Raw genomic sequence first — 26,888 nt, forward strand, 5'->3', positions numbered from 1 at the left:
AATCATTTTGCTCACTCTACCATTAACTCTTTAATGATGTGATAATGTGTCATTTTTTATTATTTAATATAAAAATAATTGAAAATATAAAAGGTAAATTACATTGTTCCTCATTGAACTTTACTCTTTCTTTTATTTTGCTCACCCAACTATAAAAGAAAAAATTGAAGGTGGTCGGATATATATATACTATACCTCATTGATTTGATATAATAACAGATGATAAAATGAAGAAGCATTTTAGCGGATACGTAAAAATGAAACATGCAGTGATGCTTCAAATTTTCAATCATCATCTAGAAATCAAAATCGCATATTAGGGTTAGGGTTAGAGAAAGAGGGGAAACCCGAAAATGGAAGGCTGAGACCCAAATACAAAGTCGACGGTAACCCAAATTCTGCTATTGATAACGAAGGCAGGCCCCAGAGACGGAGCGACATGGACTCAGAGGCTGAAGTAGTAATATAGAGCTCTAATTGCCTACACCCAGATGAATAAGTCTAACGACAACGATTGGTTCCAGATATCAACAACCAATCTCGAAGGGATACGTTGGACTGGCAACTGATGGTGTGCTCATAATCTCCTCAAGTATGAGTTCGATCTCCAATTTGATGTCCCCGTTACTTATCCCGCCACTGCTCTGAGCTTGAGTTGCCCGAACTCGATGGCAAGACTCAGAAGGTGAAAAAACTTAATCCTTTTTTTCCTTTTGCTTGATTTGACAATTATTTTTTTGCACAGATGTATAGAGGAGGGAAGATTTGTTTGACCGTGCATTTCAAGCCACTTTGGGCGAAAAAATTGGTATGCTAAATTTTAGGGTTTTTTTTTAAATTGTTTGATTCGTTGATTTGCATGTTCTTACGACCATACTAGAAAATAAAATAATTTAATTGCGGTATTTTATGCGCTTTCAGTGTGCAATTACTAATACAACTAATGAGTTTTGATGGGAAATAGCATCCAAAATCTATATTGGAAATAACCCAAATTATGTAGTTGGCGATTTGTTAAAGGAAAATATGACTTTTGGCCAAGTAGAGGAGGATATACAATGGGTGTCTTCATTATCATTGTTAGAAAATTCCAATTTACGTGCACCAATCATCCATTAACTATTTTCCAATGTTCGATTTCATGTATGCTCATGATCTTCAGGGTTATTTCTTTCTGATGCAATCTAGTGTCTAGTAGCAAAGCTAGCTCGAGTTCGATTGAGAAGAAGAAGAAATATAATATGAAGTTCTATATAAAGGAAGATTTAGAGGGAAATTCGGAGCAAGTCAAATAGGGTGTCATTTAAAGAAAAAAGGAGAGATTTGAATGTGTTAGTTTTTGTAGTCACTCATTTTCGTCTGGGGTTTTATTTAGTATATATATAACATATATATAAATAGTTTCGAAAATATTTTGAAAATATATAATATGTAACACCCCCAACTCGTATCTGACCCGGATTCGAGTATGAGGTATTTCATTGACTTTTCAAAACATTTTTCTTTACAAATTGGTTAAAATTCAAATCCAAAATTCGAGAAAGTGAATGATTTTCATTAACTAAAACGTTTGGTCTTATAAAACCTATCAGAGTATATTCAATATCATTCTCTTAGAACATGCCAACTACAATTAATATAACAATATACATAAATTTACAACTACTTTTCTGATATGAACTTCGTAAAGGAGATGCTAACATGTTTTGCTCCTCTTAGCGTATCTTCTCGCTTTTTCGAAACCTACGTGTGAAACACTCACACGCTAAGTCGATGACTTAGTGAGGAATAAATAAACTGACTATAGCATATCATAACTAATTCCTATTATGCACATTTCATGTAATCATGATAAACTATAAAATGCATTCAAACATAAACACATATATATACATACCATTTCATTTTAATGATTATTATTACTCCTGTTTAATATATATTATACTTATTACATTTTGTATATCATACATACATATTGTTTCACAAAGAAACATACATATCATCATATAATTCTTGTAACATGTTTCGTAACACGAAGCATATAATTTATATGTAATAAGTTTATCACTATCTCTTTAATAGTCTTATCTTTTAGTCATATGTTCTTGTATCTATTCTTCTTAACCACGCTATATACACATCATCATCATACCATAAAGATTACAATCAAAGCACAAAATATCATACAAGGTTCTTTTATATCATCTTCTTTATTAGCCCATGTACTCATGTGAGAACTATAAATATGTGAGTCTATAGAGATTGTGCACTAATGCTGTCACCACAGCTCGTATAAATACACTGAAGTGCCATGTAGAAATGCACCGAAGTGCCGCGTAGAAATGCACCGAAGTGCCGCGTAGAAATGCACCTAAGTGCCATATAAGATGTCCATAAGGACCACATAGAAAATTCCTTAGGAATCATATACATATTCCAAGGACCAAGTATATGTCTCAAAAGACCCCATAGATGTTCCAAAGGATACATATATATCCCGAATGACCGCGTAGACCCTCGACTCTAGGCATGCCAACTATACCCCTAGCTCTCATGAAACATAACATGAGCATTATCTTTTATATCATTTCCCACATTCACATAAACATGTAATTTACTTTCACATTTCACGTAGCTTATGTCACATAACTTGGATCACAAATACAAATAGTTACGTAGATCACTTTACATAATTTATATCAACTTTCATGTCATTTCACATTTCTGGTCACATTTCTTATATTTTATTCTTATGTCTTCTCACAGACATATTTTCAAATGTTCAGATAGTCTACCATTTCATCACCTAAATATGTACTCGTATAACTCATTTCATATATATATCCTCATAATTTATCCTAGTATAAATCATATAACATTCCTATAATTCAGAGTCATCTATATATACATACATATATCATTTTACCTATACTTGTATTCCCATGGTTTATATTCTTCTTCTCATAATCACATATGTCCTATTTAAAAGCATATATCATATACATACCTAATAACTTATCTCATCTCCTATGGCTTATGATTCACTCTATAATATTCATCTATGTCATAATTTTATTTAAGCACATGAATATTTTCCTTATAGCTTATCTTATATGTTCATATCATCATTTATGCTCAAGTCTCCTAATTGATATACTATTCTCATATCCTTAGTTTAATCTTACAATTCTATTATACTAATTCACATAAATGATCACACAACTATGTACTTATCCAACTCAGGCTCTTATTATTTATATAACCTTATTTGCTTACCTAGTTCATATTAATTCTTATAAATTCACTTTTGTCATATTTTCATATTGTTATCTTATTTATCTCATAAATATGTATTCACATGCCTTAAAATCATATAAATTATACCATTCATATATAATCACATAGTTCAATATCACATGGTTTGTATCATCCTTACATTACATGTATTTTCCATAATCATATAACATACACAATAACATACATCACATATACTTATATCAAACACCTGCATATAATCATGAATTCATGTATTATAGTATAGGAAATAGACTTATCACAGTCTTATTTCCCATGAAACAACATATACTAATTAATGTGCACTCACCTGACCTCACTAGTCAATTCGAGCACTTATAACTCTTTGTCTTTCCCCCGATATATCTTACTTGCCAATTGTTCTGGAACTCGTTTAGGCTCAGTAACTACATAAATATAATTTCCAAGACATTATCAAAAGCCTAAACCTTATAATTCGATGCTAATAACTTAAATTAATTTAATGAACCATAATTCATTTTTCCCTTTAGGAGTGTATTGGTACACTACGGGTGTACCGGTACCCAAATTAGCTTCGAAATTCACGGGTATCGGTACACTCCTTAATGTATCGATACACTATTAATCTGTTCTTCAAATTTGGTCTTAGTGTATCGGTACCTATTCATAGTATACCAATACACCCTGCCCAAAACAAACTTTTTCACCCGAAAATTCATCAACTCTTCATTCAATTTCATCATATAAAGCCCTTTTTATACTACCAAACTCAACTATAAACACTTTAACTAAATTCTATCATTCCAACACCTTATTATCTTCCATATATCTCCCAAGTTATTAAAACTAAAAATCTCATTAAACTTTCCATATAATCCAAACTTTTTTCTAACACTTATAACTTCTTATTCATACCTATGACAAGTCAAATTCAACTTCTAAATTCATTTAAACCTTCTTATTCAAAATTTCACTTAAAAACTCCTTTTCTTAATTCCTCATAACTTGTTCATCTTTGATTTTCAAACCATTTAAAACTTCCCTTAAGCTTTCTTATCATTCTAAGAATCAAAACCAACTTAAATTTTAACTAACAATCCACTAATAAGAACTCTCACCTTTGTTCTTGGCTTCCACGCATGAAGGAGAGAGGAGGAGAAGAGAACTCTGGAAGTTTTCTCACATTTTCCACGTTTTATATTACTCAAAAAGGGAAGATAAAAATCTTTCAAATGAAAAGACCATTTTACCCCTTTAATTCATCCATCTTTGCTATTTAATCCAACATTAAAATTCGTTACTTAAGTCCCTGAACTTTTAACTTATTTTGAAATTGAGCACAAAATTCCTAAAATGTACATTTTAGTCACTAGCTCTGATTTTGGGATGTTACATAACATATAGTTTTAAAAACCTATTTTGAAAATATATATAATGTATAGTTTTTAAAACATCTTGAAAATATATAATATATAGTTTTTAAAACATTTTGAAAACATATAATATATAATTTTGAAAATATTTTTTACAAAATATAATATATAGTTTTTAAAACATTTTGAAAACATATAATATATAATTTTTAAAAACGATTTTTGAAACATATACTTTTTGAAAACATATTTTTATATTATATAGTTTTAATTATTTTAGTTACATTATATTTATTTCTTTTATTTTATTTATTTTATTTATTTTGTTTTATTTATTCTTTATTTTTTATTTTTTTTTTATTTTAGGCTCAAAATAGTCTAAGAGGCCCAGCAAGGAACCCAACTGGTTGGGCAAGCCCGATCCAACAAGCTGACCCGACGAGCCCAATAGAGCTAGGGTTTTGTAATAAGCTAAGGCGTCACGCATCTTCGGCCGTGAGATCAAGCTAGGATCAACGAAACAGATCAAGGGTGGTTAGGGTCATAAAACCCTAAAACAAACATATACCAAAACATAGCCGCACGAGGGCCGTTAGATCTGGCCAAGTGATCTAACAGTCCAGATTACACAAGGAGGGTAATGGTCACCATTCAACGGCGCGTGAAGGTCACGCCCCTAAAAATCATCCACCGACCCGATTCTCGATACCCGAAGCCAGAATTTCTTAAAATCAAGCTAAAACGTTCCATAGACCCCGAAACAAAATCAAAGAATACATATCCCATAAATCGAAAGGCGTTCCATGAACGCCGAACGGGACTGACCCATCTCGGGATGTTCGACAACGACTACCAACAGAGAGGATATAAATACCCCCACCAAGATGCTGAAAAATACAAGAAAAATACACAGAAAACCAAGCAAGGCAACAAGGAAAAATACGTTTCGAATATATAAATACCATCACCGTAATACCACAAATAGTAGGTCAGTGACTAATTTAAAAGGAATTAAAATTTAGAGGACTAAATTGAATAAAAGGTAAAGTATAAGAAATGACTTAAGTAAGACCAATGTGTAAGAGATGGATTAATAGAAGGGCATTTTGGTGTTTTTAAGTGAAATGAATTTAAAACCTATTTACATTCTAGGGATTTAATAAAAAGGGAAAATAAGTCAAAGAAGCTATTTTTCTTTTTTTTTCTATCCCGTGGGTTTTGCTCTCTTCAATAGCTCCCAAGGTAAACTATAATTAATCATTTTTTCCTTTCGATTATGGGTAGTTCTTGTAACCTTAAGTGATATATCAGCTTAAAGAAAGGTTATATATGATTAAAATTATGAGATGGAAGAAATAATAGAGAGTTAAGAAAATGGGTTTTAAAATGATATGTTAAAATATGAGTGTTTATTTAGGTTTATTAGTAGAATTGACTTGTCATAGAGGTAAATGAAAGATTAGAAGCATTGGATGAGTGTAAAAACAAGCTAGAGATTTTGGTGTGATTCTTAGAATCAAATGCCCTTGAGGGATACTAGATGTTTTAAGTAATTAAATAAAGGAAAGTTAGTATGGATAAGTAGAGAAGAGTTAAATAGCATTGTTGGGTGTAAATATACTGAAATTTGACCCTATTTGGCTAATAATCGAGTTAAAAACTAGAAAATCTGGGCAAGGGTATCGATATCTATAGAACAATACTGATACTATAGACTAAAATGGGATGAATTAGGTAAGTAGTATCAATACTGATTGAATCAATATCGATACCGACAAGGTAGTATCGATACATGGTAAGGGTATCGATACCAGGTAACATCGAACCTAAAATTGGTATCGATATCGGAAGGGGGTATCGATACCATAATATAGAAGTATCAGTACCAGGGTAGTAGTATCGATACTATTGAGCTTGGAACAACCAATTAGGTTGAAATTGCTATAGAAATTGAAATAATGATATTTTGAATATTCTTAAAGTACAAGGTTAAGGAGTATACTAACATTGGTATGTTATGTGTACTTAATGGATACTTGTGTAGATTGGAACCAAGATTTTGAATCTAGAAAGAAAAGGGGGAAAGATAAAGATGTTGATTTGTCAAAAGTTTCTATACTTTATTAGAAGGGATTACTAGGTGAGTATCTTGTTGTAAGTATGTAAGAGGAAGAACATTCAAATTAGAATGTTCAAATTTATATATGTTTTATAATATTGATTATGTTATTTCTATATGTATGGAAAGAATATTATGAATACTTTTTAGAGTATGAACTGCTCTAGAATGAATAAATAAAAGAATAATGCATATGGGTGCATTATTGGCATGAAAGGATGCCATAGCTGAAATGCATATGGGTGCATTAGCAGCATAAAAGAATAATGCATATGGGTGCATTATTGGCATGAAAAGATGCCTTAGTTGAAATGCATATGGATGCATTATCAACATAAAAGAATAATGCATATAGGTGCATTATTGGCATGAAAGGATGCCATAGCTTAAATGCATATGAGTGCATTATCAGCATAAAAGAATAATGCATATGGGTGCATTATTGGCATGAAAGGATGCCATAGCTGAAATGCATATGAATGCATTATCAGCATAAAAGAATAATGCATATGGGTGCATTATTGGCATGAAAAAATGCCATAACTAAAAATGCATGAAAGAATGCATTAAGGCATAAAAGGATGCCATAAATAAAATTAACGAGTAATTGCTAAAGAAAAAAATGAAAAGAAAGGTATATTGGGCATTCGAAGGATTTTTATGATAAGAATTATGAAAGAAGTTTGGTTTCAATAATAGAGAATTATTTAATAAGTTTTTGAATTTTAATATTAGTAGTGGGTATGCAACTTATCTAAATTATAGTAAGGGTTAAGAAATGACGGTATTAACACTAACAATGTAAACTATAGAATTTATAATGAGTTGAGAGAGTTAGTTGGTATTATGAATAATTATTATAGTAGAAACTGTTTTAAAATACAAGATTATGGTCTAACTATGCAATTGGCAGAAAGGTGTCAGTTATGCCAGTTAGATAAACGGTTAAACACTGTTGAGTAAAAGATGAACGATTAAACACTGTTGAGTAAAAGAATAAGGGACTAGCTGTACTTTTGACAGAAAAGTGTCAAATATGCAAGTTAGATGAAAGGCTAAATACCTTTGGGTAAAAGAATAAAGGAATTAGAATGTATTGTGATATGAATGGTGCATAAATGATATGAAGGGATGATATATATATATATATATAATGTGAAACAATGCATAACTATTATGAATGGATGATATAAAGGAAAACGTAAACAAGACATAATGGGCAAGAAAGAGTGCCCAAATGAAATTACAAAACTGGTGTATTAATATTATTTAAGGAACCACCATGTTGATTATAACAGATATATGATCAATTGGTACCTTGGTGAAATACATGTATAGTAATTTCACATTTGATGTACACATGGAAAATAAAGAATAAAGGGGGAAATTATAAAGAAGGATAAGTATGATGGACATATTAAGAATAATTTCCATGATGGTACAAAAGAATTATGATTTAACTGGTTAGGGCTTAATTGGTCCTTATGAATGATGATAATAAATTATTCATTTAATATTTATAAGATATTATCATATAATTGTAATATCCTTGCAATATTATGTCTCACTAAGTAAATACTTAACATGTGTTTCTTTCACGCGTAGGTAAAGGCAAAGATTAGTTGCGTAAAGGAGTGTAGCAGTAGAAACAACTTTCATCAATTAAATGTTAACTCCTCAGTAACATTATGACAATCTTATTAATTTTGAGAACATAATCGACATGTAATCAAACTGTAGTGAATAATTTGTAATGTATATAAGTGATAGTTTTAGTATGTTGCTTTTACAAATATCATATTTTATAGTTGATCAAATTGAAACAAATTTTTACTGGTTTTCAAATGATAAAAAGTTTTATAGCGTGATGTGACCTCTTTATCTTGTGTACGGAAAGGTATACGAGATATGGGTGTTACAATCACAAAATTTAAAATTTTCATCAAAGACTGCTAGGCGAAGAGGAACACAGTCATGAGGAAACCAAAAGACGCTGGAAATAGTTGGATCTAGTCGAAAAAAGGAAAATATCGAAGCTATTTTCTCAGATCTACGACGGAGAAGGCATTATTTGAACATTTGGGTTTCGGTTTTGGGTTCATGGGATTGAAGGGATTATTTTAGGGTGGTTTGATTTTTTCCTGCCACAGGGGAGGTGGTCGGTGCGGCAGTCTGGACAGCGGTGCGAGGCTAGGATGGTGGCCGATCATTCGGCCGGATAGGGATAAGGGAGAGAGAGTTTAGTGTGTTTGAGGGATTTTTTTGTGGAATAGGTAATAATGATTTTTTTAGTTTTAGGAGTATTTATAATCGAGGACTAGGTTATAATTAGCTAATAGTTAAATTATTTTCACAGTCCCTAATATTTTGATACGTAATTCATTTTGGTCACCATGTGTAATTTTGCCTCTGAATTTTTAATTTATTCAATTTAATCCTCGTTCATATCTTTATATTCTTGCAAATTGGATAATTGTAATACCCCAAATATCAGGTCAGTGACTTCATTGAAAAGATTTAAAATTTGATGATTAAATTGAATAATGATAAAAGATAGGAAATTATTGGAATAATGTTTAAGACCAATTTTTATAAATGAACAAATATAAAGGGTATTTTGGTCATTTAAGGATAAATGAATTTAAAATTTATCCCTTATTAGGGATTTAAGAAAACAAAAGGGGAAAGAAAAACTAACATATTCATCTCTCTTTTCTTTTTTTCCTGTGGAAGAACTCTACTCCATAGCTCAAAGGTAATATTTCATTTGGTTAGTTTTTCCTCTCGGTTTTGGTTGGTTTTGAATCATTGAGGATTATAGAGGCTTAAGGAGGTTTTAAATAAGATTAAAACTAAGAGATGGATGAGATAATTGAGATTGAAGAAAATGAGTTTTTAAATGATATGTTAAAATAGGAGTGTTTATGGATGTTTACTGGTAGATTTGACTTGTCAAAGAGGTAAATAAGAGATTAGAAGCATTTGATTGGATTAAGAACAACTTAGGAAAAGTGGTGTGATTCTTAGAATTGATTGTTTTTGGAAGATTTTAGATGTTTTAAGAGGCTAAATGAAGAAATGTTAATATGGATAGTTAAAGAAGAGTTTAATAGCATTGTATGGGGTATATATAACAAAAGTTAACCCTATTTGGGTGATAGTCAGGTTAAAAACTAAAAATTCTGGGCACGGGTATCGGTACTGATGGAACAGTACCGATACTACAGGCTAAAATAGGATGAATCTGCTAAATAGTATTGGTATTGATTCAATCAGTATCGATACTGAAGAGGGAGTATCGATACCGAAGGGAAGGTATCGATATATTTCAAAAACGAATGCAAAAATGGTATCGATACCATAGCGTAGTATTAGTACCATAGAATGGTAGTATTGATACCATGATATGGGTATCGATACTGAGGAGCCAGAAATTGTTAAATAGGTTTATAATGCTGTAGAAAAGTTAATAATAAGTTTTATTGAGTAATGTTTAAGATTAATTGTTAGGAAATACACTAACAATTGATATTGTACATGTATTTAATAGATACTTGAGTAGATTCAAATCAAGCTCCCGAGTCAAGCAAAATAAAAGGCAAAGGCAAAGAACCTGAGTAATCAACTTTGCGTATTGGATAATAGCGAGGTAATCTAGGTGTGTGCACTTAAATGTGTAACTATATGTTGTACTAATCATATATGTATGATTACTTAATATGTATGTGGTGATTACCAAATAGGCACTAAAGTGTGTATTTCACGAAATTCATCCTATGTGGATGAATAACCGTTTGGCACTAAGTGTGCATTCAGAGAATTCATCCTATGTGGATGAATAACTGTTTCGGCACTAAGTGTGCATTTCACGGAATTCACTCTATGTGGATGAATAACCGTTTCGACACTAAGTGTGCATTTCACAGAATTCATCCTGGTGGATGAATAACTGTTTCGACACTAAGTGTGTATTTCAGGGAATTCATCCTATGTGGATGAATAACCGTTTCGACATTAAGTGTGTATTTCACGGAATTCATCCTATGCGGATGATAATAGTTTCGACATTAAGTGTGCATTTCACGGAATTCATCCTAGGTGGATGAAAAATCGTTTCGGCACTAACTGTGTATTTCAAAGAATTCATCCTATGTGGATGAATAACCGTTTCAGCACTAAGTGTGCATTTCCCAGAATTTATCCTATGTGGATGAATAACCGTTTTGGCACTTGGTGTGCATTTCACGGAATTCATCCTAGGTGGATGAATAACCATTTCGACACTAAGTGTGCATTTCACGGAATTCATCCTAGGTGAATGAATAACTGTTTCGGCACTAAGTGTTCATTTCACGGAATTCATCCTAGGTGGATGAATAACCGTTTCGGCACTAAGTGTGCTTTTCACGGAATACATCCTATGTGGATGAATAACCGGTTCGTCACTAAGTGTGCATTTCACGGAATTCATCCTACGTGGATGAATAACCATTTCGGCACTAAGTGTGCATTTCACAGAATTCATCCTATGTGATGATTAATTGTACAGACACTATGTTGCAAATCTACGGAATTCATCATGAGTTGATGAATAATTGTACAGGCACTATGTGTGCAAATCCACATAATTCATCATGAGTTGATGAACTACCGTATAGGCACTACATGTGCATATTAATAAATGAACATGAATAGGAAGTTGGTAAATTACCATTTTAGCACTAAGGGTGCAAATGTATAAGGTTTATAATAAATTAAAAAGAGTTAATTTCATTATTAGTAGTGGGTGTGCAACCCACATAAATTATAATAAGTTGTGAATTATCATTTTGGTACTATATGTGTAAACTATTGAATTTATAATAATTTGAAAGAGTTAAGTTATATATGGAATAATTATTAGAGTAAAAACAGTTCAAAAATAAAAGATTAATGGCCTAGCTATGCATTTGACAGAAAATGTGTCATTTATGCCAGTTAGATGAAAGGCTAAATGCCTTTTAGTAAACGACTAGAGGTGTCACAATATATAATAACGTTTAGAAGGGCATGAAAGGATGCCATAAATGAAATGTGTAATAGCGTATAGAAGGGCATTAAAGGATGTCATAAATGAAATGTATAATAGCTTATAAAAGCGCATGAAAGGATGTCATAAATAAAATGCATATGGTGCATTATCGGCATGAAAAAAATGCATAATCGTGCATTATAAGTATGAATGGATGCTCTTAATGAAAATAAAGAATAATGATTAAAGAGAAAAATGGAAAAAGAAAAATACAAAGAAAGATAGATATGCTAGGCATACTATAAATAATTAAGATAATTGGGAATAAAATACGGTTTAAGTGAGGAGGATTATAGGATCCTTAAAGAATATACGATTTTGTATGAATTAAATAAATATGGCATACTTATGTATACATAAAGATTTCTTTACAATATTATGTCTCACTAAGTAAATACTTAACGCGTGTTACTTCCATGCGTAGGTAAAAGAAGAGTCAAATCAAATAAGGAGTGTAGCCGTAGCAACGAATGTCATCAATTAAGTTTAACTCGTCAGTAATTATAAGACAATCTGGTTTATTATGAAAAACATTTTGTTGGCATGTAATTAAAGTATGAAAAATGCTCTGAATTGTATTTAAGTAGAATCTCTTAACATATTTCAATTAATGTTTTGCTTTATATTAAAAATGTTATGTTTTAAGAAAAATTAGAAACAAAATTTTACGGGTTTTGGAAAAGAGGAAATATTTTAAAAGTGATGTGACATCTGTATTTCATGTACGAAAATGTATACGAGATATGAGTGTTACATTTATTGGTATCAGAGCTACAGGTTTAGCCGATTCTCGGCCTTGGCCGAAACCGAGTTTAATTGAATTGAGAGAAAGAATTACATGCCATTAAGATTGTTAAAGTTACTGATAGGGTGTCAATTAGAGTGTGATTGAGGTCACTCCTTATTAAATTGAATGTTATTCTTGTGAATGTCCTAATAGATGTCGGAAACTAAGGAAAAAGTTAAGAAAATATATGATATTAAAACGAAAGTCGAGATCAAAATTGACCCAAGAGAATCCGACATGATTTCAGTATCATGTCGGATAAGGGTAAAAGCTGCTAGGAATTTTCCTCCATTATGTGGAAGGAATGCCACAGCGTTTAACGATGTTTCTGCATGGCAGAAATCTATTAAAAAGTTTGAACAATTTATGAGAGAAGTTGAATTGGATGAGGATCCAGAGGAGATTTCTGAATCTATTGATGATTATAAGATTTCTTCATAATTGAGAAAGATTTAAGTGAAGCATTAAAGTGTTCAAAATATTGTTAATTTGAGTAAGAGGAAATAAGTAAGCGGTAAATACATTGAACGCTAAAAGCTTATAAAAGATGAGTTATTAGTGGATCAAGTGATTATGAGTTAATTTAAGAATAAATGTGAAGTTTATGGAATTAATATAGTTACTTTTATAGGGTAAATAGTGAAATGGATTTTCTACCCATTTTATACGTCAATGAATTATTATTTAAAATCGAGATTAATTCTCAAGAACTTGGAAAAGTGTCAAGTTTGTAATGATAAGAAAAAGAGTAAATTTGGTTACTAGTATAATTTTTGCATTAACTGCTATGAGGTTATTGCTACAAAGTTGTCAAGTCTTTTTATTTAATGATGTGGATAATTAGATTTTCATAGTTGAGAGAGAAAGTGTTTCAATTGTTCAAGAATTTTTTAAACGGATCTAGAAAAGTTATACGGATTTCCTCAAGAAGGAAATGAAAGATTTTAAAATAAAAGTATTTTATTTAACTTACTCTCGAGTGAGATGATAGCGGTAAACCCTAGTGGGTCATGGTGCAAGTATGAGTTGGACAGGTAGTAAACATTGATAAAGATTCTAGGGCTATGTTTCTGGTGAACCAGATGGAATTATCAGTTGATAAGTTAAGATCATATTTTGTATAGGTTTTTTTTCTCCAAAGACGATTAATTCAGAAAGATGCAGAGGGTATGGAAATTATAGTTTTTATTGAGAAAGTAAAATCATCACTCAAGGTTGATGGTTATTAAGGTATTGAATATATTTCAATGATTTAGTATCTAAATATTTATGTAAGTCAAGAGAATTAGGGTTCAATTATAAGATTTGATGGATCAAAGTTTTATCACTCCGAGTATTTTATTTTGGGAAGTATTTATGTTATTAGCGAAAAAAAAATAAATCTATGAGGTTATGAATAGATTTTTTCAGTTAAATAAAACTCTTCGAGAGAAGAACTTGTATGTCAAACTATTCCAATGTGAAATTCTGGTTAGTAGAGATGGATTTCTTTGGCCATGTTGTTTTGGCATAAGGTATAAGAGTAGATCCTAAAAAAACTTATGTTGTTGTAAATTGGAAACTCCCAAAGAATGATCCTGAAGTTCAAATTTCTTTGGGGCTTGTTGGTTACTACTGAGGGTTAATGAAAAGCTTTTAGACGTTAGCTTTGCTGCTAATCGAGTTTTTTTAAAAGAAATATGTGTCTTTTTTGGAAGGAGAAATGCAAAAAGGAAAGGTTGTGGCATATGCCTCAATAAAGTTAAAGATTTACAAGAGGAATTACCCTACGCATGATTTAGAGTTGACAACAGTCGAGATTGCCTTAAAGGATTTGACGCCATTATCTGTATGGTGAGTGGTGCTATAGTTGTGCTAATTACAAAAGCCTAAAGTATTGGTGGAATTAAAGAGAGTTGAACCTAAAACATAAAAGATCGAAAGAACCTTTAAAGGATTTTGAAGTAATCATTGATTAATTTCCAAGAAAGGCCAATTTGTTAAAGAGGTACTTGGTCAGAAACCTTTTACAATTTTGCAAGCTATGGACAAGCGATTAGTATTGAATGAAAATGGCATTGTGGGCTTTGTTACAAGGCTACCTTTAACACCTATCAAGAAAGATTCAATATTGGTAATTGTTGATAGATTTACTAAAATAACTCACTTTATTTTGGGTACGAGCATAATACTCGATGGATAAATATGATGAGATTTTATTAGTTAGCTTTTGCCTCCCGAAATGGATAAGACCAAGAATGTCTTCGTATGTTGTTGCTTATTAATTATCGATCAGATCCATCACATGTTCTTACATGGGAGAAAATAGAGTTTCGATTAGATTTGAATTATGAAAAAGAACCAATACGGATATGGACTCAAGAAATCAAGAACCGTGTAAAAAGACGATTCTTCTAGTTGAAATGTTGTGTTAAAAGCATAAAGTCTTTAAATTCGAGGATGAATTTTCTTATGGGGAGAATTGTAATACCCCAAATATCTGGTCAGTGACTTCATTGAAAAGATTTAAAATTTGATGATTAAATTGAATAATGATAAAAGATAGGAAATGATTGAAGTAGTGTTTAAGACCAATTTGTATAAATGGAGGAATATAGAGGGTATTTTGTTCCTTTAAGGATAAATGAATTTAAAATTTACCCCTTATTATGGATTTATGGAAACAAAATGGGAAAGAAAAGCTAACATATTCATCTCTCTTTTCTTCTTTTCCCGTAGAAGAACTCTACTCCATAGCTCAAAGGTAAGATTTCATTTGGTTAGTTTTTCCTTTTGTTTTTGGTTGGTTTTGAATCATTGAGGATTATAGAGACATAAGGAGGTGTTAAATAAGATTAAAACTAAGAGATGGATGGGCTAATTGAGATCGAAGAAAATGAGTTTTTAAATGATATATTAAAATAGGAGTGTTTATGGATATTTACTGGTAGATTTGACTTGTCAAAGAGGTAAATAAGAGATTATAAGCATTAGATTGGATTAAGAACACCTTAGGAAAAGTGGTGTGATTCTTAGAATTGATTGATCTTGGAAGATTTTAGATGTTTTAAGAGGCTAAATGAAGGAATGTTAGTATGGATAGTTAACGAAGAGTTTAATAGCATTGTATGGTATATATATAACAAAATTTAACCCTATTTGGGTGATAGTCAGGTTGAAAATTAGAAATTCTAGGTACGAGTATCGATACTAATAAAACAGTACCGATACTACAGGCTAAAATAGGATGAATCTGCTAAGTAGTATCGATACTGATTCAATCAGTATCGATACCGAAGAGGGAGTATCGATACCTAAGGGAAGGTATCGATACTATTTCGAAACAGAATTCAAAAATGGTATCGATACCATAGCGTAGTATCAGTACCATAGTATGGTAGTATTGATACCATATGAGTATCGATACCGAGGAGCCAGAAATTGTTAAATAGGTTGATAATGTTGTAGAAAAGTTAATAATAAGTTTTATTGAGTACTTTTTAAGATTAATTGTTGGGAAATACACTAACAATTTATATTGTACATGTATTTAATGGATGCTTGAGTAGATTGAAATCAAGCTCTCGAGTCAAGCAAAATAAAAGGCAAAGGCAAAGAACCTGAGTAATCAACTTTGCGTCTTGGATATAATAGTGAGGTAATCCAGGTGAGCGCACTTAAATGTGTAACTATATGTTGTACTAATCATATATGTATGATTTCTTAATATGTATGTGGCGATTACCAAATAGGCACTAAAGTGTGCATTTCACGTAATTCATCCTATGTGGATGAATAAATGTTTTGGCACTAAGTGTGCATTTCAGGGAATTCATCATATGTGGATGAATAACTGTTTTGGCACTAAGTGTGCATTTCATGGAATTCATCATATGTGGATGAATAATCGTTTCGGCACTAAGTGTGCATTTCACGGAATTCATCTTATGTAGATGAATAACCGTTTCGGCACTAAGTGTGCGTTTCACGGAATTCATCCTATGTGGATGAATAATCGTTTCGGCACTAAGTGTGCATTTCACGGAATTCATCCTATGGGGATGAATAACCGTTTCGACACTAAGTGTGCATTTCACGGAATTCATCCTATGTGGATGAATGACTGTTTCGGCACTAAGTGTGTATTTCATGGAATTTATCCTATGTGGATGAATAACCGTTTCGACACTAAGTGTGCATTTCACGGAATTCATCCTAATAACCGTTTCGACACTAAGTGTACATTTCACGGAATTCATCATATGTGGATGAATAACTGTTTCGTCACTAAGTGTGCATTTCACAAAATTCATCCTAGGTGGATGAATAACCATTTCGGCACTATGTGTGCATTTCACAGAATTCATCCTAGGTGGATGAATAACCATTTCGGGACTAAGTTTGCATTTCACGGAATTCATCCTACATGGTTGAATAATTTCGGCACTAAGTGTGCATTTCACGGAATTTATCCTATATGGATGAATAACTATTTCAGCACTAAGTGTGCATTTCACGGAATTCATCCTATGTGGATGAATAACCGTTTCGGTACTAAGTGTGCATTTCACAGAATTCATCCTACGTGGATGAATAACCGTTGCACTAAGTGTGCATTTCACGAAATTCATCCTATGTGATGAATAATCGTACATGTACTATGTGTGCAAATCCACAAAATTCATCATGAGTTGATGAATAACCGTACAAGCACTATGTGTGCAAATCCACAGAATTCATCATGAGTTGATGAACTACTGTATAGGAACTACGTGTTCATCTTAATAAATGAACATGAATAGGAAGTTTCTAAATAACCATGTTAGCACTAAGGGTGCAAATGTATAAGTTTATAATAAATTAAAAAGAGTTAATTTCAGTCTTAGTAGTGGGTGTGCAACCCACGTAAATTATAATAAGTTGTAAATTATCGTATTGGCACTACGTGTGCAAACTATATAATTTATAATAAATTGAAAGAGTTAAGTGATATTTGGAATAATTATTAGAGTAAAAACAGTTCAAAAATAAAAGATTAATGGCCTAGCTTTGCATTTGACAGAATGGTGTCAATTATGTTAGTTAGATGAAAGGCTAAATGCCTTTGAGTGAAAGTCTAGTGGTATGACAATGTATAACAGCTTATATAAGGGTGTGAAAGGATGCCATAAACGAAATGTATAATAGCGTATAGAAGGGCATGAAAGGATGCCATAAATGAAATGTATAATAGCTTATAAAAGGGAATGAAAGGATGTCATAAATAAAATGCATATGGGTGCATTATCGACATGAAAAGATACCATAATTGAAATGCATATGGGTGCATTATTGGCATGAAAGAATACCATATATAAAAATGCATAATGGTGCATTATAAGTATGAATGGATGCTCTCAATGAAAATAAAAAATAATGATTAAAGAGATAAATGGAAAAAGAAAAATATAAAGAAAGATAGGTATGCTAGACATACTGAAAATAATTAAGATAATTGGGAATGAAATACGGTTTAACTGAGGAGGATTATAGGATCCTTAAAGAATGTACGATTTTGTACGAATTAAATAAATATGGCATACTTATGTATACATAAAGATTTCTTTACAATATTATGTTTCACTAAGTAAATACTTAATGTGTGTTGCTTCCACGCGTAGGTAAAAGAAGAGACAAATCAAATAAGGAGTGAAGTCGTAGCAACGGATTTCATCAATTAAGGTTAACTCATCAGTAACCATAAGATATTCTGGTTTATTATGAAAAACATTAGTTGGCATGTAATTAAAGTATGAAAATGCTCTGAATTATATTTAAGTAGAATTTCTTATCATATTTCAATTAATGTTTTGCTTTATATTAAAAATGTTATGTTTTAAGAAAAATTAGAAACAAAATTTTACGGGTTTTGAAAAAGAGAAAATATTTTAAAAGTGATGTGACATATGTATTTTGTGTATGAAAAAATATACGGGATATGGGTGTTACATACTTAATTTCTATTTCTTTCATTGCAGCCCCCAGTAACTTTAATTTGATCTTCAATTCCTCGCATTTTCCAATTTAGCATTTGAATTTTATTTTTGTGTAGGCCCTAATCTTAACCTTTTTTTTAAATACCCTTTTCATTAATTTATTTTATTTTTATTAAACTTTCATCTGGCTTTGTTTTTAGGACGAATTTAAAATCGATCAAAGGTAAGTGATTCGAATCAAATCTTTAAAATTTAATTTAACTTGTAATTTTCACAATTATGACAACTGATAAATTAAATTGGTACCGAAATGGCAGTACAAGGGTGCTAATTCTTCCTTGATTGTAGCTGTCTCCCGGACCCAACATATTTCTGGTATAACGCAGATCAGGTAAGATGATAAATTGAGGTGTTCGGTCAACCTAATTATTTTTTAAATGATCGGTAGTGGCTCCTACATGTTCTATTTAAGTCGAAGCCCAATTCTGGGCCCACTTGAAGGACGGTTATGACAGTTTGGCAACTCCACTGGGGATAAGTAAGTGAGTCAGGCCAAAATTAATTTTTGGTTATCTTCTTAAGTAAAAATTGTAAGTATAAGTTTTAATTTAACCTTTTTATCCTTGTTATTTACCTTTGGTTATTATTTTCAAATAAATAGTCGCACTGATGTTTATTTTTCAATGATTTCAGCTTTTTAAAATTCATCTCAGACTCTATACCCTAGCTCTAAACCCTTTTACAAGTGGAGGTGAAAGTGACGCCTTTGTGGGAATTTATTCTCCATATAGGCCAAGCAAGTAACCTTCGGGATTCATATACCTTATGTCTTCGTGTGAATTTATTATCCGTATAGACATAAGGGAATTTATCCTCTAGAGTTTAACTCTGTCCATATAAGCTTGTCATGGGCTTAGGATGAGGGTCTTGCAAGCCCAAGGGGGCACCAGCAAGGAGAACTCGGATACCCTTCTTTAGAACCTAAACAGGGAGACTACAGGGAATTAGAGCCGGCCCTGAAACTTTATTTCAAAACCTAGGATGCTCGAGTCATTTCCTGTTTTATTTACTGTTCAAATCATTCAAACTAAAAAAATATGAGGTTAGGACTTTCTCAAAATTAAATTAGCATGCGGGATAGAAATCATGGATGGGTAAGAATTAAAGCATGTGGGTTAGATATCATGTGGGGTAGGATTTTTTTACTTTCAGTATTATTTTGATTATTATCTTACTAACTTGTTTCATTTTCATTCTCTGTTTTCTTTTATCTTATCATCTGCATCATATTAAAGATGTGTTGATCCGCAAAGAGTGTTTATTAAACACAAATAATTCACATTAATGGACAAAGGAGTTGTAATGCGAGAGGTGAAAAACGCAGATGTCCGGCTATGGTCAGAGAAGACTCAGAAGGAAAAGGGCGACAGTCTGCAAGGCAACTATGTGTTAGATCTGGTTGGTTATGCTTCTGTCATCCTTAAGCAGAATGACGTTCAGGAATTGCGAAGCATTTGGGACAGCTGGAAAAGTAACCACAAACAGGGATTCTGCCAATAATATGGTGATATCACACTTCTACTCCATGTCAAGATTGATGAGCCCCTAATTCGAGCCTTAGTGTAATTTTAGAATATGTGTTATGATTGTTTTATATTCAATCAAGAAGATATGGTGCCCATAATGAAAGAATATCCTAGTTTACTACATTGTGAAGGAATCAGAATGAACCGGGTTTACACCAAGTTCATCAAAAGTTAGCCTTTCAAGAATGGGTTGACAAAGGTTACAGGGGTAGATGATAAGTGGGTAATCTACTAGATTCAGAAAAAAGGTAAAGGAGAAGGAATTACTTGGACCCACATCAAGCAATTAATGAAGAATCATCCTGATGAATGGAAGATGATTGATCTCTTCGCATTGAGTATCTACGGCTTAGTTATTTTCCCAAAAACCTTGGGATATATTGAGATGGTTGTGGTGGAACTGTTCGAACAACTTATGAAGCGAGTGAACCTGACACCGGTAATATTAGCTTAAACTTTCCAATCACTCAATCATTGCATAAAAACTGGCAGAGGAAGATTTATAGGATGTACACAGCTTCTTCAAGTCTGGATCCATAGTCCCTTTTAGAAGACAAACATGATTTCTTACCGTCGATTTAGCACTACTTCTTACTCTCCTTTAGGGGAATTCCTCACACTGAAATGGAAAGAAGGCATTCCAAAAGAGAAATGGTTAAAAGTTTTCAAGCATCTTCAGGATAAGGACATTGTCTGGAGAGCCCCTTGGTTGACCCATAGTGATATCCTTTATCGGTGTGGAGACTCAGAAACCATAACGTTACTTGGATTATGGGGAGGAGTCGGATATTCCCCACTTATGGTACTTCGGCAATATGGGGCACGACAGTTTGTCCCAATTACACATGGGATATTTATATCAGAATTCACATACCATGAGGATAACTACAAGAAAAGGGTCAAAGATGTAGTTAATTCATGAAAGAAGATGTTTCGTATGGATGTTGTAGCTGCTGAAGACATGGTTACTCCAGATTATTTGGAATGGCGGAAGTTAAGAATGAATGGCACCATTCTTGTGCCAGAGCATGTAGATACTCGAACCATGAAAGAGCATTTTAAACTAGTTCCCTCCGAACTAGAGATAGCAAAGAAAGAATTCGAAGCTGAAAAGGAGGAGCTCAAATGAAGAGTAAGGGAACTCGAGGATGAAAGATTCCAGTGAAAGTTAGATGAAGATACTCAGAAAGATCGGGCAGACAAATCAGTAAAAAGAATAAAAGAAAGTATGTTTTGAGATAGAAGATTTGAGAAAGGGGTATGAAGAACAAATTCAGAATAATTCTAGCCTGAAAAGATCTTCTGAATTCTGGAAAAGTGAAGCCAACAGCCTGAAAGGAAGTTCAAAGGACAAGATGAAAGAGAGACACTAAAAAAATAACTAAAGACTTCCCAAAGACGTTTGTTAGATAGCCAACACCAAAACAAACGTCTAAAGACCAATGTAGCTGATCTGGAGAAGTATCTTCAAAGAATGCAAGAACATGATGGTTAAACCATTTCTGAGTTAGAGTCCATTGTGGACGAGTTCAAGAAACAAACAAGTGAGCTTCAGATAGGTCCTTTTTATGGAGGATTTCAATGGAATTTTTGTTGGGAACATGCTCATCAAAGAGTAAAAGCCAGAGACATGGTCATTCAAGACTTCTTAGAACAAGTCAAAAAGCAAGCACATCACTTGCACGGTTTGGCGAGAGAATCTAGAGTGGTCCGGCAAGGTATTCAACCTGTGACATATGAAGAAAGAAGACTTGTCAACCTGTTAGAAGTTGTTTAGGATCTAGAGGACTTAGTGAGAATGTACCTTTAAGATGTTTTTGTCTCTTAATAAATAACACTTTTGTCCCAATAAAGATTATTTATAATAACAGACACATTTTTGGATCAATGCCTTGGACATTTCATGCATCATGCATTTATACATGTTTTGTATTTGTTATTTTTTTCTTTATTTCTTTACATTCACATTAAATAATAGAAAATGTTTCATAAAAAAAGGAACAAACACTTGACATACCACCCCAAGCATTGGACACACCTCATCCTCACAACGCTCGTTCAAAGAAGAAGAAAATAGAAGCAAAGATAGCTCAACTCGAAGAGAACATACTAAGGTTACAAAGGGAGCTGGAGGAGAAACTAAGTCAAAATAATCAAAATACTCTAGAGTCAATCACCAAAACCTAAGAGTCTTTGGTTGATCTAATTGTTGCAAAGTTAACTGGCCTAAATTAAGAAAATGCACCCGGGGCAGGGACATCTGAAATGGTAACTATGTCAACTACCCTGCAAGTGGTTATTTTACCTAAAATCTTACCAGGACTAAAAGGGGACTCATCCGCTGCAAATACAAAGGCCTCGTCTGCTGTAAAAGTAAACACTTATGTATCCAACCCTAAGAATAATCTGGATGATTATCATATACCATATTTTGATGAAGAGGACAAGGCAAAGAAAATGGTAGAGAAAATCAAGCAGTTAGAGGAGCAAATGAAGATGGTTAAAGGAGACCATGATTACTATGAAGTCGATGCCATAAAACTAAGTTTAGTCCCAGATTTGGTTCTCCCTCCAAAATTTAAGTCCCCTGAATTTGATGAGTTCGATGGGAGCAGTTGTCCATTAGCCCACATTACCATCTTCTATTGAAAGATGACATGATATGTAAGAAATGATCAACTCCTGATTCACTGCTTCCAGGAGAGTGTGACTAGTTCAGCCATCCGTTGGTACAACCAGTTGAACCGATCTCATATCAAGACTTGGAAGGATCTAGCCAAGTCATTCCTAGAACAATACAAATATGTAAATGATATGAGACCAGATCGAGTTATACTACAAAATATGGAGAAGAAGCATAACGAAAGTTTCAGACAATATGCACAAAAATGAAGGGATTTAGCTGTGCAAGTTCATAAACCTTTGGATGAGAAGGAAACTAGGAAACTCTTTGTGCAAACATTAAAGGCTCATTACTTTGGGTACATGGTTGTAATCACATCTGGAAATTTTTATGACTTGGTTATGGTCGGGGAGATGATAGAAATGGCTATAAAGCAAGGCAATATCAAGGGACGGGAGACCAGTAAGAAACTTCCTATAAAGAAGAGGGATGTAGAGGTCAACAACATCAACACCTACAACAACAAAGATATTACAATCTCCAACCCAAAATCAACTGCAGCCGTACCGTCAGGCACTTCTAGACAAGATTTAAGGGAACCTAGAAAGGAAGGAGAAAGGGAACATTTCAATCTTATTCCCATGACTTACAAAGAACTGTGTCAACAAAATACTCATGTAGTGTCACCATACCCGGTGGAACCTATGAAGCCCCCATACCCCAAGTGGTATGATGAGAACACTTATTGCAAATATCATGGAGGTGTTCCTGGGCAAAATATTGAGAATTGTCTCACATTCAAGAGGATCGTGCAAAGAATGCACAATAAGAATTGAATCTACTTAAACTCGGGAGCACCAAATGTTGCACAAAATCCTTTACCTAATCATCAAGACACTGGATTAATGCAGTCACTAAAGAGAAAGGCAGGAATGTTAAAACTAGTGTTTCTGAAATAAAGTATCATTTGGCTTGGGTATGGAGATAGATGGTGAAAGCATGATTTCTTACACCACATTTTGATACATCAAGATATAAAGTTGGTAACAACTGTTGTTATCACAATGAATAAGGGCATGATGTGCAAGATTTCTCAGAGTTTAAAGCTTTGATCCATCTCATGATGGATAGGAAGGAGCTTGAATTCTATGAAAAAGTCCAAGACACTCCAAAAAAATGATATTTGTACGACTGAAGATTCATCCAAAAGCAGATACGGCAGGGGTCGTCCTTTGGTAATCACCTATAAAGTAAGGATAACAGATAAAGTGCAAGCCAAAGTGGTGGTAGTAGCACCGAGACCTTTTTCTTACAAGGACGATAAGAAAGTGTCTTGGAAATATGAATGTCAGGTAAACACTTTAAAGGAAAATGTTAATGAGGTGGGGCATACCGTGGGGAAATACTACTCCCAATAGGCTAAATCACCCCAGAGACCACTTGAACCATTCAAAGGGGATGTACTGGAAAGCAATGAGCCAATAAAGTAAGAAGAAGCTATAGAATTCGTGAAATTTATAAACACAGTGAGTACAATATCGTGGAACAATTACATAACCTGTCAGCACGTATTTCAATGTTAGTACTGCTGCTAAGATCAAAGGCATAGATGAAAGCACTTCTGAAGGTCTTAAATAAGATATTTATGCCACAACATACCAATCAACAAAATGGATCGACTGGTTAACAACATCCAAGATGATAATATCATCTCATTTTCTGATGATGAGATTTCGTCTGATGGAAGAGGTCGAGCTAACGCATTACACATCACCACTCATTGCAAGGGGCACACCTTACCTAGTGTGTTAATCGACAATGGTTCTGCCCTTAATGTGATGCATTTGGTTACATTGAAAAGGATACCAATGGATACTTCCCATATGAGAGCATGCCAGAGTGTGGTCTGAGCATTTGACGGGACCAAGAGGGAGGTAATCGTCAAGATTGAGGTACCTTTAACCATTGGACCAGACCTATTACTTACAACATCAAATTCTTGGTGATGGACATTATGCCTTCTTACAACTGTCTTTTGGGAAGGCCTTGGATCCATCAAGCTGGAGCAGTACCATCTACGCTACACCAAAAAGTCAAGTTTGTCATTGGCAGGGCTCTTGTAATTGACAATGCTGGAGAAGATATAGTGGCGAGTGTGACCACTGATGCCCCTTACATAGAAGTGAATGATGAAGGTAGAGTGTTCGTTCCATTCTCTGGAGTTTGTGAATGCCACATTTTTGGATGAAAGAGGAAAGATTTCCAAACCCATGCTCTCTGAATGCACCAAAATGGAAATTAAGCAGACTTTAGGAAGAAGTCCCAAGGTAAAAAAAAGATTTGGATGTCTTTTACAAGGAATGATTGACCACATTTTTCTACAACAATGTTAGACCAATTCGGGCTTGGCTTTCAGCTTAATCACCAACAGAAAATGAAGAAAATTAAGAAGTGATGAGAAAGAAGGTTGGCAAGATTGATCGAGAATGAATTTCAATGGGAACCAATGGTTTTCCCACCTTTATGATACATTTAGATTTGGTGGATATGTGTTTGAGACCACCTTACTAGATTTGAGGTTACTTTAAAATATTTGAGTATTAATGTCATAATCACAGAGAATACTGAAGATGAGGATAGATCCGGAATCCACCCATTGCCACCTGGGTCCGTGCTTAACAACTGGGCGGTTGAAGAAATACCTATGGTTTTCAAATTTCTTTCAGAGTTATACTCAAACTCTCCCTATTCATCGATACCTAGGGAAATAGGTGACCTTTTGTAAGGGTGAATAAATGGTTTTTTATTATCATTCAATAAAAGATACAGTTTCTTTCCTGTAAGACATTTCCTCCTACTTCATTTCATTTCCTTTTGACTTTTCTTTCATTCTGTGTGGGATATTTTCCTCTCACCTATACACATTTAATTTCTCCTTCCCCTTTCAGGTCCAAAGATATTAATGATGCAGGCAATGATGTTTCTGACCCGGAGGTGGATTTTGAACAACTCAGTTGTCTTGGGGACATTGATGAATGTGATAATGAAGAAGAGTGCAACTTACCTTCTGAATTGTTAGGGATGGTAGAAAGAGAAGACAAACAAATATTGTCACATGAAGAGAAAATTAAAGTCTTGAATCTGGGCATAGAAGAGGAAAAGAATGAAGTTAAAATCGACATAATACTTTCGGTTGAAGCAAAACAAAACTTGATAGACTTACTTCAAGAATACAAATATGTGTTTGCATGGTCGTATCAAGACATGCATGTGCTAGATATGGATATAGTAGTCCACAAACTACCTATCAAACCAAAATGTAAACCAGTAAAACAAAACCTAAGGAGAATGAGACCCGAAATGCTCCTTAAAATAAAAGAAGAAGTCCAGAAGCAGTTTGATGATGGTTTCCTTCAGGTGGCCAAGTATCCAGAATGGGTGGCTAACATAGTGCCAGTACCAAAGAAGGATGGGAAACTACGCATGTGTTTTGACTACTGATACCTTAATAAAGCAAGCCCAAAAGATAATTTTCCCTTGCCGCACATAGATACTTTGGTGGATAATACAACAGAGAACATTTTTTTCTCATTCATGGATGGATTCTCAGGATATAACCAGATTAAGATGCATTCTGATGATATGGAAAAGACCATATTCGTCACAATATGGGGAACTTTCTGCTACAAGGTGATACCCTTCGAATTAAAGAATGTTGGGGTAACGTATCAAAGACCTTGTAATACCCCAAATATCGGGTCAGTGACATTAGTAAAAGATTTAAAATTTGAGGATTTATTTGAATAAATGATAAAAGATGAGAAAATAATTTGGAACAGTGTTTTAGATTAATTTGAAATAATAGATTATTAAAAAGGGCATTTTGGTCCTTTAATGGGAAATAAATTTAAAATTAATTTGAAGGAGGAATTAAAGTATAGGAAAAAGGGGGAAAAGGGGAAAACACTAAATTATCTCTTTTTCTTCTTCTTTCCCGTGTAAGGCTATCCTCCATAGTCAAAGATAAGGTTTCATATGGCAAGTTTTTCCTTTTGTTTTTGGGTTATTTTTGAAACATTGGGCATCATAGAAGGTTAAG

General features: G+C 33.2%; 1 pseudogene; it reads left to right on the forward strand.

Annotated features, from left to right (window-relative positions):
* Positions 1-353: 353 nt before the first annotated feature.
* Positions 354-26,888, forward strand: part of LOC120130142 — a 41,477-nt pseudogene continuing 14,942 nt past the window's right edge.

This window comes from Hibiscus syriacus, unplaced genomic scaffold (genome assembly GCF_006381635.1).
Source record: "Hibiscus syriacus cultivar Baekdansim isolate YM2019G1 unplaced genomic scaffold, ASM638163v2 tig00110515_pilon, whole genome shotgun sequence".
Taxonomy (NCBI): Eukaryota; Viridiplantae; Streptophyta; class Magnoliopsida; order Malvales; family Malvaceae; genus Hibiscus; species Hibiscus syriacus.